The following is a 19,904-nucleotide window of genomic DNA, read 5'->3' on the forward strand; positions in this document are numbered from 1 at the left end:
ACGGTCCATGCCAGGAAGGCAGAAACCATGATTATCTTGTACACTGCTATTTTTCTGGCTCCTGGAATCATGGGCATCCGAAATATATGCTGAATGACTGAACAAATGAGTAGATGAATGAGTGAGTGAATAGCCATAGGGAAGGAGCAAGGCATCCGGGTTGGCAGAGCAAGTCCTGTAGGGCTGGGACTAGGGTGACACAAGTGAGGCACTCACCTCTGGCACAGAATTTAAGGGGCACCAAAAAATCCAATAATCAAGATAAACATTTTAGTGCAATATTTTAAAAATTCAAATTTAATGCAAACAAAAATCCACGATGAACAAAGTCTAAACATTTTAAATAACGTGTCATGTGAGTCACATTGGTGCCTGAGGCAAAAGGGAAAATCAGTAATTCTAATTCTGTCTTTGTTTAAAATTTTGATATTTTGTTCATCAGAGATTTGTTTGCCTTAACTTTCGCTTTTTAAAAAAATACTTCACCAAAGCAGTTTTTTTGTTTGTTTGTTTTTTACCTCAACTACTGGGATTTTTGATACCCTCCTTTCAATTCTGTGCCCAATGCTTTCCTCATTCTAGTCCTGGCTGGTTCCAGTCTTTGCTTTGCCATCAGGTAGCTCTGCAACCTCAAGCAAGCCACGTGACCACTCTGGTCTTCTCCTTCCTCATCATCAGCAACGGGAGGTGGCCCACAGTCGGGCCTTTCATCAGTGAGGTGGTGAACATGAGCACCAAGCAGGTGCCACAGGGCCTTTGCACTTGCAGTTTCCTTTGCCTGGAACATGCCAGGAACACGTAAATGGCAGCTGCCCAATTAGTAGTGTCGTTTCTATTTCATAAATGAGGAAAGTGAGGCTCAGGATATTAAATGAGTTGCTTCAAGTTGCAAATCTTGTAAAGCCATGGAGCTGAGTCTTAAACCTTCATCTTGTGTTCTCCACTGTCTCTCCAAGTCCAACCCTCCTCAGTGAGCAGAGGCAGAGCTTAAGAACAGAGCAGGGAAGAACAGGCAGCAAGCGAGGGGCAGAGACAGGACTAGAACCCAGGTCTCCTGGTCCCCAGCTAAGGCACTTTCCTCAACCCCATGGTGCTTTTGGAATTTGCAGAGACTTGTAAGGCTATGTGCAGTGCCCACCAAAGGGCCCAGGAAACTACGTAGCTCAGTCGTGGGGGCATTTGAGGCATCTTCCAGCAGCCAGCAACTGGAGGCATCCTCCGTTCGTGGTGGTCTCATATTTCATGCAGCTCAGAATTCTCTCCTCTCTGACCTGGTGCAGCGACCTCTGCCCTCCTAGAAGCATGGAACAGTGAAACGGAGGTGCTTGGAGAGGCAGCTGGTTCTCAGAAGATTCGCTTTGGGCAAACTCTTTAAAAACAATCCTTCCTCAATTCCTCGGTTCCTCTGCTATTAGCAGAAGAAAAGTATTGTGAAAACAGCACAAGCTGTGCAGTTGGACAGAGGTGGACTTGAACCCAATTGCCTGGCCTTGGAAAGTCCCTTCACCTCTATGTCGCACCATTCATTTGTCAAAAGTGGATAAGAGATGTAAGTGCATGTGTTTTTGTGTATATGCATGTCTACACGTATATGTACCTCGTGTATGGGTGCACACCAGCCAGCACATGTGTGCATGCCTGCATGTGTCTGTGCTTTCGTGTATGCATGTGTATCTGTGTGTGTAAATGTATGTATGTGTGTTTGTGTGTATACACGTCTACACGTGTATGTGGCACATGTGCGTCTGAATATGTGTGTGTGCACGTCTGTGTGTACATAAGGATGTGAATGAGTGTGTGTCCTTACGTATGGGTGCACATTCGTGTGTGTGTGTGTCTGTGTTTCTGTATGTGCACGTGTCTCCTCTTTGGTAGACGAGAAGCCCAATAAATGAGGTGAAGGATAACGGATGCGAAATACTTTTGAACACTGCCCATTCCTTCACACGCGTAATGAGGGAGTGTTAACATTCACATTCAGGATGAAAAGCCGTTTTGACTGATCTCCCCCACACCTTCCCCTCTCCCTTTGCTTCCCTTAAGTTCTCTAATTGTCAGCTCTGTCCACACAAAGAGCAGTGGATCCCAGCAACATGTAACCTTCCCTGACCAAGTCGCTTGAGAAAGCCAAGCTTTCTGGTTGATGGAAGATCAGCTCTCTTTAATTTCCATTTTGAAAAGTACATTTTGGATGGAAATCTCTCCAAATCTCATTCTGTTCTTTGATACTTTGCATGGAGGCCCTTGAACTGAATCTCATATCTATCATTATGAGCATCACTAAGTTTCCAGAGAGATGAACGGGTCTGCACAAGAAGGCATGTTTCCCACACACAGAGTGGCCCCAGAGTGCTCTGGTTTTGACATTAGTGAGGCTTCTTCCAAACAGTCCTTTCTCTCCCCAGCCCATGAAGGCATCCACAGCCACCTTTATCTGCTTTTACCTGCAGCTGTTTGCTTCCCTCTCCCTTCTATTTGTTGCATCCAACCTGCAGACCAGGCCAGCTAACTACCTTTGTTGATACTGTGTGCAAAATCAGGGTAACTAGGCTCTGAGTGAGAGTCAAGAGCTGCTGGTTAAGATGAAGATTTTACAGCATTAATATCCTTGCTGTTATTGGTTGGCGGGTGGACAGTAAGAGTCCTGTTTCACCAAACTCAAAGAGATATGCCAGGCCAAACAAACGCTCCATCTGCTTCATTCATTCATTCATTCATTCATCACAAGTTTATAGAGCTCCAGCTACGTGACAGGGATTGTTCTCAGCACAGGGGCTCAGGGATGCCCAGAGGCTTTCTGGATATCTGAGGCTTCCAGAGAGGTGAGCTGTGGATAGCTGAGGTCTTCCTGAATAAGACATGGGACTTGCCCTTAAGATTTTGGTCTTTTGGAGGAGACAGGACACAGTGGACATACAAGGGCATATGCCAACACTCAGAGACACATACACGTACACACATGTATGTGTTGGCAAACACACACACTCACACATCAGGCAGTGCAATAGGAGGGCTAAGTGTGGAGGGTGGTGGCCAGGCATTTGGGGCATCTAGGTGGGCTGAGGCAGGACAGGGAGGCCCCTCCCTACCTTGCCATCACCTCCCCTAATTCAGGTGAGTTTTTCGTGGCAAAGGACCAGGGAGAGAGTCAGGAGACCTGGAATCTAGTCCCTGTACCCCAAATGATCTCTGTGCGATTGTGACCTTGTTTTACATTTTTTAAATTGGTCTGTAACTGACATATAACACTGTATTAGTTTTAGGTGTACAACATAGTAATCTGATATATGTTTATGTAGCAAAATGATCACCACAGTAAGTCTAGTTAACATCCATCACCACACATAGTTTTTAATATTTTTTCTTGTGATGTGATCTTTTAAGATCTACCCTCTTAGCAACTTTCAGATATGCAAGACAGCATTGTTAACTATCGTCACCATGCTGCACACTGTGTCCCTGTGACTTACTTATCTTGTACCTGGAAGTTTGTACATTTTGACCACCTTCCTCCAATTCCCTCTCCCCCCACTCTCTCTGCCCATTTTTTAATCAGACTGTTTGATTGTGACCTGAATAATCCAACAATTCCCCAATCTGGGCCTTGGTTCCCCAGCTTAAAAATGATGAAATTGGACCAGATGATATCTGAAGCCCATCTGAGTTCAAACACTCTCATCTTCTGATTCTAATAACAGAATCTATCATAATAATCACCTTGTACTGAGTGTTTACCATATTCTAAGGGTCATATAACCATCTTATTTAATCCTCACTTTAACCCAAGGAAGCAGGTGCTACTTTCCCGTTTTACAGATGAGAAAACTGAGCCTACAGGCAATTAAGTGGCCTACCCAAGATCACACAGCTAATTAGTGTCAGAGCTGGGATTTAGATCCAGGGTGTCCAATCCCAGAGTCCATGCTCTTAGCCACCGATCTGCTGGGCTTCTAACATCCTGTGATGTTATGGTTCTGGGGTCCTGTGTTCCTAACCGTCCATGCCCCTCCATGCTTCCCCATGCCTTTACTTAGGGCCTTTGTTAGCAACATCTCAGACTTCATGAGGCCGTGTGGGAGAGAGGGAAGAGGAGGGCCAGGGCCTCCGTTGCCTTGGAACTCCAGGTGGGCGGGCACCCCAAGGTCCCCGGGCCCAGTTCCCCTGCACGTTCATCTGGCACCGGCTGGCAGATGGGTACGCTGGCCAGTCCTGCCAGCTTGCCAGCTGGCCCCAAGCACCCAGTGGCTGGCACCTCGGCCACTTGGATGGGCTGCCGGCCCCCCTCACACAGGCATGCAGCTGGCAGTGAGAAGCAGACGGGCCGGCCGGTCGGGCCACTGGCTCTGCGATAAACTACCAGCTGGCTTTGCTGAGCCTGGTGCCTTGGCACCTCTGGGCTGGCATCGGGGGCAGGAGGGCTGACACTCTGGCTTCCTATGGATGGGCAGCTGGCACAGGCAGCAGAGAGGAGGGCTCCTCGGCCCCCTCCTGGCTGCCCCCTTAAATGTCCAGGGGCCTTGCCAATGGGAACTGAAGCCAGAATCCACCCTATCGTCACTCTGAAGAGTCTGCAATGGGAGCGAGCTTCCTCTCCCACGCTTTCCATGACCTGCATCAATTTTCACAAGCTCTGGCCTCCCTGGGATGTGCCCCATTCCTGCGCTCTGACTCCCAATGTTCTAGCCTCCTTTGTCTGCTAGGGAAGGGGTGGACCCTGGCAGGCACTCCCCGTCCCCGCCAGCTCCTCTCTACCTCCCTCAAAGTCTGGCCACCTGTCCCTTTACAGCTTGGCTCAGGTTCTGTGGCTGCCAGAAGACTGGGCCTATCGAGGGCTGGGATCCTGTTGAGATGCCATGTGAAAGCCAAGGAGACGTGGGCTCCAGTCCTGGCACATCCCCACTACTGCGGTGAGAACCTGGAGCCGCGCCTTTCCCTCCCTGGGCCTCGGTTTTCCCGTCACTTTTTCCCATCTTTCTTTCACTCTAAAGTGAAGAGGTCATAATAGAATAGAGTCTCATCTTGGGGTCCCTAGATAAACCTTAGTGGGTTCATTACCCCTGATATTTTATGCACAATCTCACATGTTTGGGTGGTGTTATGGGTTGAATTGTGTCCCCCTGAAAGACGCTGAAGTCTTAGCCCCCAGGACCTGTGAATGTGATCTTATTTGGAAATTGGGTCTTTGCAGATGACTGAGTTAAGATGAGGTCATGAGGATGGGCCCTCATCCAAGATGACCGTGTCCTTATAAAAGGGGGAATTTGGATACAGAGACAGATGGAGGTAAGATGACGCAAAGATACAGGGAGAAGGCCACCTAAGAGCCAAGGAATGCCTGAGGCCACCAGAATCCGGGAGAGCAATGGAACAGACTCTCCCTCCCCACCCCTGAAGGCACCAACCTGCTGACACACTGATTTCAGACTTCCCCCCCGCCAGAACTGTGAGACAATACATTTCTGTTGTTCTAAGCCACCCTGTTTGCCGTACTTTGTTACAGCAGCCCCGGGGCACTAATACAGATGGGCCTAAACTTTTCTAAGAGACGGTCCATACATTTCACAAGGTTAGCAATGGGGGTCTTGACCCACCCCACCCCAACTCGGACCATTAAAGTCCTCCCCAATCCTGACATTCTAGAATTCTCCATAATGAAGTGGAAGAAACAGAAAAGCATGACAGCCAGCTTTGGCTCCCCAGGGGATGCTTTATTCAGGCGAAGGGAATTCATTACCCATGATTTCAGATTTGGAGGAACTTAATCAGGACTAAAGCCCAGCTCTCCTTTAATATCTAACTTTGCATGTGGTATCAGAAGGCCTTGGTTCAAACCCCTGTTCCCTAATTTCTGGCTGGGAGACTGATTAAGCCTGTAGAGCCGCCAACTGGAAGGCAAATGAAAATGTGAATGAAGCAACTTTAAAAATTAATACTCTCTCAGCCTGTAATTCCACTTCTGGGAATTAATCTGAGGATACATGTCAAATTATAGAAGAAGTTTTATTTAAAAAGGCATTTATGGGAGTGGTTGGTTTATACATTTTCTAAAAAAGCAAACAAGGAAGTAGCTGCTCTAAATGGAGTTTGGTGGTTTAGGATACTCTCAGCTGCAGGTAATAGGCAACCAATTTGGATGCCTGCAAGGCTCAGGACATCTATTATCTCACCTCGTGGGAAGCCCAGGGGGAGGGTGCACTGATGGGATGCCTCCAGCAGTCTGGATCTACTCCTCTGTGTCCTTCCCTGCATGTCCACTTTGTCCCTGGTCTGGCTCTCCTCATGGACACAAGATGGCTGCAGAAGCCCTGGCATCACTCTCTGATCAAGCCACCTGCAGAGAAAGAACAGGGGCAATGTCTCATGAATGCCTCTTTATAAAAGTCAATCAAGGACTTCCCCGGTGGTGCAGTGGTTAAGAATCCGCCTGCCCGTGCAGGGGACATGGGTTCAAGCCCTGGTCCGGGAAGATTCCACATGCCGTAGATCAACTAAGCCGGTGTGCCACAACTACTGAGCCTGTGCTGTAGAGCCTGTGAGCCACAACTACTGAGCTCACGTGCCACAGCTACTGAAGCCCGCATGTTCTAGGGCCTGGTGCTGCAACTACTGAAGCCCACATGCTGCAACTGAGCCCGTGCTCCGCAACAAGAGAAGCCATGAGAAGCCCGCACACTGCAACGAAGAATAGCCCCCGCTCACCGCAACTAGAGAAGGCCCGCGCGCAGCAACAAAGACCCAATGCAGCCAAAAGTAAATAAATAAATTTAAAAAAATAAACAACAACAGTCAATCAACCTTTCCCAGAGGCTCCTATATCTCATCACCTGTGATTGTGCTGTGCACCCAGGTCTTAACCAACCCTGAAAAGACAAATGGGGTGACTGTGATTGGCATGGTCAGTCAGGGCTCACCTGTGAAGCTGGAGGTAGGTTACCTGCAGGACAAGGATGGTGAATTTGGACTGTATCAGGAAGGAAAAGGTGGGAATGGGACTGAATATCTGGTAGGCAATCACCAGGGAGATGATTAGCCATGGGACAGTGTGGTAGTCACTATCTGGTAGACTAGCAGCAATTTAAAAGTTAGAATTATGTTAAAATTAAAAAGCAAAATAATAAAAGGATATAAAGTCTGAGACATACATGACAAGGGTTAATATCATCAGTGGAAAATGCATACTTGCAAATCAGTAAGACCAACACTCTGAGATAACTTGCAAATAAAACTATATAAGTAGGATATAAATATCCATTCAGTGCAGTGAGAAAAGGAAAACTGATATCACTGATAATCAATACATTTTGTCTGTAAACCTGTCCAGGTTTATAGATACTCACCAGTGCTACTGAATTTCTGACGAAATGACCACTCAAATGCATTGTTGCTGAGTGCATGAATCAGTATAGCAAGTCGGTCTTGAAACTGTGTCTGCTTTCGTTTTTTAACGGAGGCAAAATTCACATAACATAAAATAAAGCTTTTCAGAGCAGACAATTCAGTGGCATTTGGTACATTCACGATGCTGTGCAACCATGACCTTTATCTAGCTCCAAAGCATTTTCAACACCCCCAAAAGAAAATCCCATACTCATGAATCAATCACTCCCCTAAGCCCCACCTCCCAGCCCCTGGCAACCACTAATCTGCTTTCCCTCTCTACGGATTTACCTATTCTGGATTTTCATATAAATGGAAACGTGCAACATGTGGGCTTTTGTATCTGGCTTCTTTCACTTAGCATTGTTTTCTAGGCTCACCCATGTTATACTACACATCAACACTTCATTCCTTTTTACGGCTGAATAATATTCCATTATATATGCTGCTTTTTGACCCATCAATTTCACTTCTGGAAATTTATCCCAAGAAAATTATCACAAAGTGTGCAAAGAACAGCTGCCACGATCTTCTGGAGATGTTATTTGGACAGCTGCAAGATGAGATTAAAGAAGTTATTTATGATTCATCTATATGATGGGATACTATGAAGGGGACATGGGTTTGAGCCCTGGTCCGGGAAGATTCCACATGCCACAGAGCAGTTATATTACAGTAGAATGTTTCATAATACAAGAGAACACTTATGACACATTGATGCTTTCTGAAAAGCAGATTATAAACTGCATGTTCTCGATAACCCAATTTTCCTTCATTCTTTACATTATATACAATATTTGTTACTTATGGAGCATTCACTGTGTGCCAGGCACTGTTCTAGGTGCTAAATATAAAGCAGTGATATAAATAGACAGAAATTATTGACCTCAGGTAGCTTTCTACATCATAGTGTGTGTAAGTCTGGTAGTTGTGGTGGGGGGGGGGAGTAGGGAATGAATAGGAAGTCGGGGGTCCCATGAAGGAAGGTAGAAGCAGGTTATACTCATGTGTGTTGAGAGTCTGGATGCATAAATAGAAAACAGCCTGGGTGGTGGCTTCCAAGCAATCTTTATTTCTTTCTTTTTATGTGCCCATAATGTCCACATCTTCTTCAATAAACATATGTGCTACTTTTAAATTCAGGAAAAAGAAAGCTGACTTGAAAGTGATGGGCTTATTAAGAACTAGCTCCATTACAACATCAAAATGAATATAATACAAATTTAAATAAAACTGCACAATCTAAATGTTATAGAATCTATGCTTACAGAGATTTTATATATTTAAAAGCTGGTTAGAAACCCAGTTTTTGTATAGTCATTGGCACATAGTGGGTGTTCAACAAGTACCTATTGGAGGAATGGTTTATTTTCCCTTTTACATCCTATGTTTTGTATTTTCCACATATTCCTCTGGAGCATTCAGTTCCTTTCTTTGTGAAACAAAACATCATATTTTTTTTAAAAAGTTTAGGATTATAATATATTTGCAAGGTAAGTAAAGTTTAGTGTAAGGAGATAAATGAAACCAGGTTTGCACAGAGTGCTTTCTGCCTCGTAGTAGGCCTTCTAGAAATGTTTGTTTCTACTTTTCTCCCTGGAGTGCTTTTAAAAAAGATCCTATTTACAAGAGAAAATTGATTCCCATGCAACTGTTTTTCTCCTGCACATCTGTGACATAAATCATAGCCTTCTTGAAGAGCATCTTCAGAGCTCGTAAACTCTCAGAATTGGAAGAAACCTTGAAGACTTCCCCATCCTATGCTTCATCGTCCCAATCCCAACTTATGAATAAGGAAACTGAGGCCCAGAGATGGGAAGCAACCTGTCCTAGGTCACATTGGTGGCCAGTGACAGAGCACAGATGGGAACTGTCTTAGTCTGATCTAGCTGCCATAACAAAATACTGCAGACTGGGCAGCTTCAACAACAGTAATTTATTTCCCCACTGTTTTGGAGGCTGGAAGTCCAAGATCAAGGTGTTGGCAGGGTTGAGTTCTGGTGCGAGCTCTCTTCCTGGCTTGCAGATGGCGACCTTCTCGCTGTGTCCTCACATGGCCTTTCTTCTGTGTGCGCGTGGGGAGAGAGTCAGCTCTCTGATGACTCTTCCTCTTATAAGGCACCAGTCTTATTGGATCAGGGCCTCACCCTTATGACCTCATTTAGCATTTAACCATAATGACCTCCCTAAAGGCCCCATCCCCAAATACAGTCATATTAGGGGTTGCAGGTTCAACATAGGAATTTTGAGGGCACATAACTCAGCCCATAACAGGAACCCATTCCTCACTTCTCTCAGTTCAGTTCTTTCTACTAGGTCCAGCTTCCCCTGCCAACTAGAGTATGAAGGATGCTCAGGATACTATAAAACTTTATGCTCCTTGGGAAAGAGTGGGTTGTCTGTTTGGAGCCTTTGCCTTCCTTACCCCAAAGCCACACTTCTGCTGGAGGCTGCCTTCATCCTTGCAAAGAGACAAGGTCTAGCGTCTAGGAGAAAAGCTCTAGAAGGTTCCCACTCCACCATGACCCTCCAACAGTGGACTTTACAGAAGGAGATATGCCTGCTAGTGCATTTAACATTTCCCAAGGGGCCTCCTGGGCCAGCTCCTGCATTGGGCTCCAGGGGACCGAATCAAGCACAATTCTTCCTTCCTGTATCCAGACACCAGTGGAGGAGAAAGACACACAAACAGATGACATGTCTACGTGATGGAACAAAGGCCTGAGTCCCAGGGAGACCAGTCTCAGGGGAGGAGCTGATGCTGTTTAGGGCAAACCGGGGTAGAAGCTTCCATGAAGGCAGTGACTGTAGGCCCACGTTCTTGAACTGAGGCCTGGACACTGAGATTGTATGCAGGAACAGTGGGAACGTGCATTGTTCCTTGGGAGAGCATGCAATTTTACACCTGATTGTCCAAAGGCATTTTAAGTCTCTCTCCCCCTCAAAGAATTTAAGAACCATTGTGTTATTGGACAAGGAAGCATTTCTGGTTGCAGAAGATCGAGTCCTTAAGAGTGGAGGCGTGGCAGGTGGGGGCAAAGTAAAAGAACAGACGGAGCTCACATCACTTACCCCTAGCTCTCTTCGGTCTGGGTAAGGGAAGAATTCCTGAAGCCCAGGGCTGCACTTCTCTTGAGTCTTGTTAACTCCAGAGATGTCCTTTTGCTTCTCATGCTCTCCTTTAAGCCACTGATGGCCCAAGCATTCCTAGTGCCCTGTGTCCAGAGACCAGCCACATTCTCTGGAAGCTGGCTGGAAATGCAGAATCTTAGACCCCACCCCAAAATTGCTGAATCTGAATCTGCCTGTTACCAAGATCCCCAGGTACACGGCCGAGTGTGACAAGCACTGGCCTGGAGAACCCCTGTCACTCAGAAAGTTCACCTTGCCGCCTTCCCCTGGACAAGGTCAGATCAGCCCACCACACCTCCAAGCAGGCAGTACTAGCATGCCAAGTTGCAGAGGAGGAAACTGAGGCTGGGAGGAGGGGATGTGGATTGCCTGGTCAGAGGGCTGGTGGATCCTGGCCACACCAACTTATCCACCACCCTGTAACCTCGAGGGAAGAGGCCTGCTGCGCCCACCATGGGAGCCCTGCCGGGGAGACCCAAGGAGGGAGTGGTCCACGCCCTCCATCCCTCCTGCCCACCCCCTGCATCCTCCCAATTCTCCAGTCATGTATAAAACATTCCCAGAAACCACTTACTCCTCATGCATTTTCCATGAAGCCAGGCCCAAGTTAAAATATATAAACATAAAAATACCAAGAAGCACTTTTAAAAAAAGAAAGAAAAAAGGACATGTTTCATAAAATACCAAGAGACCCATCTCTGCACTCGCCCCCCTCCCAGGGCCGCCGCCCAGGGTTGCTCTCAGCTCCCTCCTCTCCCATGCTTTTCTCTCCTCCCTTAGCATCACCCCTTTCCTTCTCAGCTTCTGCCTCCTCAGTTCCCCTCTGTTTTCCTTTTTCTCTTCTTTCCTCTTTCTCTCTTTCCTTCTCTCCTCTCTGTTCCTGGGTCTTTTCTCTCCCTTCATTCACCTGTCTCTCCGTCTGGGTTTCCACCGGCGTTTCTCTGCTTCTTCCTGTCTCTCTTCCTCTTTCTCTGTCCCACTGCCTTCCCAATTCCCTTTCTCAGTTTCGCTCTGAGAAAACAGTTTCCTGTTTTCTCCCCGCTGAACGTCTGCCAAGGTCTCCTCCTGTCCCACACCCATGAAAACGGCTAAAATTAAAAGGAATGACAACGCTACCAAGATTTGGTGAAAATATGGAGTGACCAGAATCTCAGGCACTGCTGGTGGGCGTGTACAGGTGGATGCAGGCGCTTTGAAGACAATTTGTTAGTTTCTACTAAAGCTGAAAGTACATTTACCGTATGACCAGATATTCCATGCCTGGGTCTATGCCGAGGAGAAAGGAGGGCTTATGTCCCCCACAAGGCATGTAGACGGATGTGCATGCCAGCGTTATTCAGAATAGCCCAAACCGGAAACCATCCATACAGCCATGGACAGGAGAGTGGCTGACTGGATTCTGGTTTATTTATATGCTGGAACACGGCACAGCAATAAAAAGAATGAACTACCGTTACATAGCACAATGTGGACCAATCTCCAAAACTCTGGGTTTTGAGAAAGAAGTCTGGGCACAAAAGAGTGCATGCTGTATGGTTCCACTTAGAGGAAGTTCAAGAACGAGCAAAACTCATTGGCAGCCCAAGAAGGCAGAAAAGTGGCTGTCCTTGAAGCAGGCTGTATGACTGGAAGGGAACACATGAGAGCTTTCTGGGGGCTTTGGGAATGTTCTGCATCTTGATTTGGGTAGAGTATGAACCTGGGTAAAATATTCATCCGTATTACACTTAATACACTTATACAAAGAAAATGCTATCTATACACAATGGAATACTACTCAGACATATAAAAGAATGAAAGTTTGCCATTTGCAGCAACATGGATGGACTCGGAGGGCATTATGCTAAATGAAATAAGTCAGACAGAGAAAGACAAATACTGTATGACATATACTGTATGGTATCACTTATATGTGGGATTAAAAAATAATACACCAAACTAGTGAATATAACAAAACAGAAAGAGACTCTCAGATAGAGCGAACAAACTAATGGTTACCAGTGGGGTGGGGAGGGGCCGCAGAGAGGTGGGGGAGTGGGAGGTATAAACTACTGGGTATAAGACAGGCTCAAGAATGTATTGTACAACACAGGGAATAAAGCCAATGTTTTGTAATAACTGTAAATGGAAAGTAACCTTTAAAATTGTACTTAAAAAGTTTAATGTATATAAAGACAAAATAACGATACGTGGTATTGGTAATTATTATTATTGCCACAGTAGGCAAATGGCTTGTACCCAGGCCCAGAAACTCAGATATGTTTCCAATCCCATCGATTAAAATGGGGATAGGCATCTGTGTCCCAGACATGGTCCTAATGGCTGAGAGTCCACCCTCCTACTAGACCAGCTCAGGTCCTGGGCCCCCACAAATATCACCATCCCTGGGAGGGCCAACCACGCCAAGACCCTTTGCAAAGACCTGCCCCGGAGAAAAAAGCTGTTTCCACTCAGTTCTCACACTCCAGGCATCTTTCTGATGCTTTGGGGTTCTTTTCCCCCCTGCTTCACCTGTAACGATTATGATTACGGTTTAACTCAACACTTACTCTGATAAACAAGTAGTTAATTAACAGCCCAAAACCTGAACCCAAGTTAATAAGAAGAGGGTGGCCTTGCTGGAAACCTCGGGGAAATCTTCCTGCCCATGGAGCTATCAGAAGGTGATTACAGCCAATGGCGGAGACCAGAGGAGCTCAAAACTCCAGCCTGGGGACTCTGAAAAGGCCTTTATTTATGTTTTTCTTCTTTATTCGAGTCTTCCCAGGAGGGGAGGAAAACACAGAACCCAGTTTTTCTGTTTCAGCTGCGTGGGTGTCAGCCCAACACACACAGCCCTTGGAGGCAAACTAAAACCCGCTTATTTTCATTGAAGGGGAGGAACGGAGACCAGAGGGACTCGAGCGCTATTAGTTAAATAATGGTGCTTAAAAATGCATTGAATTTAGCTGCCTCCCTCCCCCCTAAAAAAATCTGGAATTTTCCTATTGAGGATACTTTTTTCTCCTGGCCCATGAATATTAATGTTCCTCTCAGAGAGATCTACTTGAAAAAAACAAGAATAAATTAAATACCTACAGATTTTTCTAATTCCTCTTTTTGGTGACATGCCGTCATTACATCAAATTACTGAGATGGGCCCGCTCCCCCTTTTTTTTTTTCCTTTTTGGGTGAAAATTATGGAATATAAAGTATATGTAAATGGAGCAAAGGAGGAAAAAAAAAAAACCTGTGAAGGAAGAATAGGGGAAGGAGAGGCATTAGGTATTCTGCCGGCGTAGTAGTCAGCCAATTAATCAAGCAGTGGCGAGAAAAAGATGCAGAAGGGATGAGTTCGCCCTTCACGTTGATGGGGCCGGCGCAGGGCAACACCACGGCACCTGAGCTCACGGTTAGGCATGCAGAAAGGGATCATGGGAATATCTTCCTGTCTTTGTCTTTCTCGTGAAGGATGGAAAATGTCAAGCTGTTGTTTGGCTGGATTGAGGCGGGTGGGGGAGAGTCGAGTGAATTCACAGTCTGGCAAGGCAAGGTTTTAACTCTTTGAGGATATCTCTGCCTCCCCTCCCTCCCCAGCCTCCAGCTCCACCTTCTTCCCTTCTTCCAGCCTACCCCCCTCAGCACATCTGTAGGGAACTCTGCCTGCAAACAGCAAGTGGGAGGGAGCTGATTGATGGTGACATGCAGGCTGGGGCAGTGTGTGTGTGTGCGTGTGTGTGTGTGTGTGTGTGTGTGTTCTGTGCACATGTGTCAGGAGAGGGGGAGCAAGAGGCATTTTTCCTCTCCCCCATAGTGTTCTTTGTTTACTCTGGAAATGAGCTTGCATGACCCCTTTTCTCTCCAGCCCTGTCCCGTCCCCTTGGAAGTGAGCGGTGTCTCCAAATCTGAGAGTAGCTATGAAAAGGATAATAGGAGTAATAAGGATTTGAGGCTTCGGAGCTCCCTCTGTATAGCCCTCAGTGGACTGAGCCCACACAGAAGGCTGGCTCGACGGGGTCCCCCTGGAGCCAACAGAATTCCAGTGCGAGTCTGAAGAGCAGGAACATCCCTGGGGCTGGTGGTAGAGGGAGAGCCCCAGCCCAGGGCTTATCACCCGCACCACTAACACTGATGATGATAACAATAACAGTAATAACCCGCCATCTTCCATCAGCATCAACTTGCCCTGACTCCTTTAAATTCCCATCTCTTTTCATTATTTTTAAACTCTGGCAAATCCATGATTCCAAGGAAAAGTTTGTCATCAAATCACTCTCTGAGAAAATGAGTATTTGATTCTCCTCACCTGCCCTAGGAAAGGGCATTGCGTGGTCTACATGGCAGAGAAGATGTTGAGGGTGGGAGATGGGAGGGATGTGGTCTAGAGTGGTAAGTGGCCACAGAAGGGGCTCAAACTCGCATCTCCAGTTCTCACTCCAAAGATCGCTGTAATTCTGGCCAGAGGTAGATAGTCAAAATGCCCTACATCCTGCTCTGCCAGCCTCACCAGAACCAGCCCACGACCATTGCCAGCTCATCATGCGAGCCCAGTATGAGCCCCAGATACTAGATGCAATCCGTACTCAAAGTGTGGTCCATGGACCAGCTGCATCCTTTCACCTGAGAGCTTGCTAGAAACGCAGAATCTCTGGCCCCAGCCCTCCTCAGGCAAAATTTGCATTTCAGGGCTTCCCTGGTGGCGCAGTCGTTGAGAGTCCGCCTGCCGATGCAGGGGACACGGGTTCGTGCCCCGGTCCGGGAGGATCCCACATGCCGCGGAGCGGCTGGGCCCGTGAGCCATGGCCGCTGAGCCTGCGCGTCCGGAGCCTGTGCTCCACAACGGGAGAGGCCACAACAGTGAGAGGCCCGCGTACCGCAAAAAAAACCCAAAAAAAACAAATTTGCATTCCAACATCTCAGGTGATATGTGAGCACACTGAAGTTTGAAAAACACTGTTTTAAGACAAACTTTTTCCCTACATTCACAATCTGAAATCTGAATGAATCTGACAATCAAAGGCAGCTTCTACTCCATGAAATACGCCAACAGGCAGCATTTGCTTGGATGGAGTGTGGGCGCTGTGCTAGTGCTCTGCATACATTATTTCCGCCCATCCTCACCACCTATGAGATGGGCATTGTTGATACCTCATATTACAGATGAGGTCACGGAGGCACAGAGAGGACTTGCCCGAGGACACACAGCCAGTAAAGTGGCATCACCCAGAATTTGAGGCAAAGCACCAGAATCCACAGGATTAACCTCTGAGTCAGTGGTTCTCACACTTGAGCATACAACAGAATCACCCAGACGACTTGCTGAAACATAGATTTCTGGGTCCCACCCCAGTTTCTGATTCAGAGGCTGGAGGGGCAGCCCAAGAATTTGCATTTCTAACAAGTTCCCAGGCAGCAGTGCTGATGCTGCAAATCGAGGGAACACTCCTTGAGAACCGCTGCTCATGGCAGGGTCATCCCTTCTGTTAGGAAATCAACCGGCCCCAGAGAAAACCATAATTCAAAAAGATACATGCACCCCAGTGTTCACTGCAGCACTATTTACAATAGGCAGGACATGGAAGCAAATGTCCATCAACAGAAGAATGGATAAAGAAGGTGTGATACACACACACACACACACACACACACACACACACACACACAAAATATTACTCAGCCATAAAAAGGAACGAAATTGTGCAATGTGCAGAGACGTGGATCGACCTAGAGACTGTCATACAGAGTGAAGTAAGTCAGAAAGAGAAAGACAAATATCGTATAATATTGCTCATATGTGGAATCTAGAAAAATGATACAGATGAACTTATTTGCAAAGCAGAAATAGAGACACAGATGTAGAGAATGGACATATGGATACCGGGGGGGGGGGTGGGATTAACTGGGAGACTGGGATTGACATATATACACTACTATATAAAATTAAATAGATAACTAATGAGAACCTACTGTACAGCACAAGGAACTCTACTCAATGCTCTGTGGTGACCTAAATGGGAAGGAAATCCAAAAAAGAGGGGATATATGTATACATATAGCTGTTTCACTTTGCTATATAGCAGAAACTAATACAACATTGTAAAGCAACTATACTCCAGTAAAAATTAATTTAAAAAAGATATCAACTGGTTTAATTATGAACTTCAACCAAATACTATCGAGAGGTTAGTCAGTGCCCCTTCCCTAAAAACAATTTTTAAAAAGGGCAGGGGTGAGCAGGAAATCTCAAACAACTAAAATACAAAGTGAACGGCGCTCCCGAGAAGGTCCAATTGTGTCTCGATGATCCCTTAGTTGGTGGCAGACACTCCTCATGGCCGTGCCTAATTGAGGGTACATTGCAGCATCATTGCTATAATAATCCTTTCCCTTATTTAACCTGGACGATACATGGTGTTATAATGAGTTTCCTTCCTCTGTTCATTAAACAGACATTTACAAGGCGCATTCTGTCCTGGCGGGCTCTGTGCAGGTCACTGGAGACCGAGACAGATGGGACATGGGCCCTGTCCTCTGACAGCTCCCCGTGGCTGGCCTCGCCCCTCCACCTCAGGGGAAGGTGTGCACATTCTGAGGAAAGGGGTCCTGAAAGGGAGTCACCACGGAATGTTGCTTTGTGATAGTCATATGCTCTTTGGAAAAATTACATTTATTAATGGACTAAAACAATAATAATTTTAAGATTCAAGATTGCAAGTAAAATCCCAAAGTCCCTCTCCCCAAGGATAATCACTCAAAAAAAATTTTGGCAAACAATCCTTTTAGATACGTCTTTCTGTCTCTGTATCTCTCTGTCTCTCTCTCTCCCTCCTTCCTTCTCTCTTTCCCTCTCTCTCCTCTCTCTCTCTCTCTCTCCCCCTCTCCCTCTCCCCCTCCCCTCCACAGTACAGATTTATAACTAGACACAGATCTCCACATTTGAAAGCAGTGGTGGGAAAAGGCTTAGAAGTTCATCAGCCAGTTCTGGGCTAAAGTGTGTCAGGGCAGAGGGGAAGATACATGCGAGACCCAGTATAAAATGACAGAGGGAGCATCAGTGCTGAAGCAGTGATCTGGAGTTGGAGGTGGAAGGAGTTAACAGCAGGTGAGGCTGGGCTCAGGAGCTCTGGAAGCCCAGTTGTTTTTTTTTAAAAACATCTTTATTGGAGTATAATTGCTTTACAGTGTTGTATTCCAGTTTCTGCTGGAAGCCCAGTCTTGACACTTTTTGCCTTTACTTCTCGGATCTCTGATTCAAGTGCTAGACTCTTGAGAACCAACTTGGTAACCGAGACAACTGCCTACTTAGGGTGTGTTACCCATCCCAGGGGCATTCGTGTTCCCCGCTTCAATGTCCCCTATTAAAACAATAATTAATGCCCGCATCAGAGGATAACAGCCCCCACCTTGAAGGAGTGGCTGGAGCCCTCGGGTGTATGTGGAGGGGAGCAGATCCTGAACAGGAGGGGCTGTATCTCAGGGGGCAGCCAACACTGAGTGAGGATGCGCTCCCTCTGTTCCCACCCAAAACCACACCTGTCCTCATCTTTCTTTTCAAGAACAGAAATACCTGGCCCTGGAACAGCTGAGCCCTGGAAAAATTCCTCCCACCTCTTCTTGGTATTTTGTGAGTGATTTTATAGAAGATGTATGGATGTGACACGATGCTCACAATCAATTCTCAAGTGAAAAAAAAATATTAAGTGAAGAAAGCAAGTTACAGGGTAATATATATGGGTCTGGCACTGTATTTTAAAGATACGTACTATTTAAATGTATATTTATATGTATAAGTATAAATTTTATGGGGAAACGATCCTGGAGGCACATACAGCAAAATGTTAATGGTCGCTTTCTCTGAGAAATAGAAAAAGAAGAATAATTTTTCTTCCCCCAGTTCCATGATATGTAAGTCACTGTACCAAGGATGACATGATGGTTTACTTGCCTCCATATGTTCAGCACCTGGCATAATACTGACACATAGTAGGGGCACAATAAATATTTGCTGAATGGATGGAGAAGAATTTTGCTGTACATTTATTTTCTATAATGTACAATGACTTATTCTTATAAAGAGAAAGAGTTAATAAGTGCCTCACTGTTAAGTAAGTACTTTTCAAATGGGTAGGTAACTGGTCTAAATGGAGTGCTATTATGGAGGTCTGGACAGAAGAAGTAGGAGGGATACTCGGGGCAAAAGGATGGAGACAGGGGAGAGTGGGATGATGCTATGTGGGGTGGCGGGCATGTGATGGTCAGAGGAGGCGTCTCAGGGGCCAAGATGGGAGAGCTGACAAGCCAGCAAGAGGTAATCAGAGAGAGACTTAGGAAGAAAGGAGCATGTGCAAAGGCCCTGAGGCACTTATGAGAATTACCAATAGTTTGGCAGAGCCCACCGATTCTCAACTGGGGTCAGTTTGGGCCCGCAGGAGACATTTAGTGATGGCTGGGGATATTTCTGCTTATCACAGGTGTGTGGGGAGATGCTACTGGTATCTAACGGTAGAGGCCAAGGATGCCACCGAACATCCTACAATGCACAAGACAGCCCCCACTATGCTGAGCCCAAATATCAAGAGTGCTGAGGTTGAGAAACTGGTGCAACACCAGCAGCAGCAGCGGCATGACCTGGGAGCTTATTAGAAAAGCAAAATTCTCTGGCCCCGCCGAGCCCTGCTGAATCAGAAACTGGGAAGTGGGATATTAAAAAGCCCCCCAGGGTTCTGAGTCCCCCAGTGTGAGAACCACGTGTACAGCATTGGTTCTCAGCCCTGGCTTTGTATTGCAATCACCCGGGAGCTCTTCACAGCACATGGCGGCCAGCCTCTACCCACAGAGCACCTGATTAATGAGTCCCGGGGCCCAGGCATAGGTGTTTGTTGAAAGTCTCCAGTTGATTCTAATGGGCAGCCAGGGGTGAGACCACTGAGCTAAAACAAAGAGTTCAAACACAGGGAGAAGAGAGACATTTGCAAGGACCAGAGCAGCAGGGCCCTTAAATTACATGCTAAGGGTTATAGACCTTATTGGGAGGGCACTGGGGAGCCATGGATGGGTGAAAAGCAAGAAAGTGGCTCTTCCAGATGGTTTAGAAAGGTCTCTGACTACAGGGAGAAAACTGGAGGAGACAGGCAGAGGCTGATGCAGAAAGACCAAGGAGGAGGCTGGGAGATAATGGTGGTCTGATTTGAATTATTCCCCCTAAAAGAGATGTTGAAGTCTTAATCCGTGGTCCCTGTAAATGTGACCTTATTTGGAAATTGGGTCTTTGCAGATGTCCTCAAGTTAAGAAATCATACTGTATTAAGGTGGGCCCTAATTCAGTGACTGGTGACCTTATAAGGAGAACCAGATATGGAGACATACAAAGTCACACACACACACACATACAGAAGACAGAGGCAGATTGGAGGGAC

The 19,904-nt window shown here is 46.4% G+C and overlaps 1 long non-coding RNA gene across 1 annotated transcript in view; it reads right to left on the reverse strand.

Moving 5' to 3' along the window:
- LOC137203703 (uncharacterized) overlaps positions 1 to 19,904 on the reverse strand; it is a 357,325-nt gene that overhangs the window by 199,580 nt on the left and 137,841 nt on the right. Inside the window, exons 2-3 of the long non-coding RNA XR_010933251.1 lie at positions 6,825 to 6,860; positions 6,168 to 6,331 (exon numbers count right to left, since the gene is read on the reverse strand). This is a non-coding gene — a long non-coding RNA (uncharacterized lncRNA). The remainder of the gene's footprint in view (positions 1 to 6,167; positions 6,332 to 6,824; positions 6,861 to 19,904) is intronic.

The sequence above is a fragment of the Pseudorca crassidens genome, chromosome 12 (genome assembly GCF_039906515.1).
Source record: "Pseudorca crassidens isolate mPseCra1 chromosome 12, mPseCra1.hap1, whole genome shotgun sequence".
NCBI lineage: Eukaryota > Metazoa > Chordata > Mammalia > Artiodactyla > Delphinidae > Pseudorca > Pseudorca crassidens.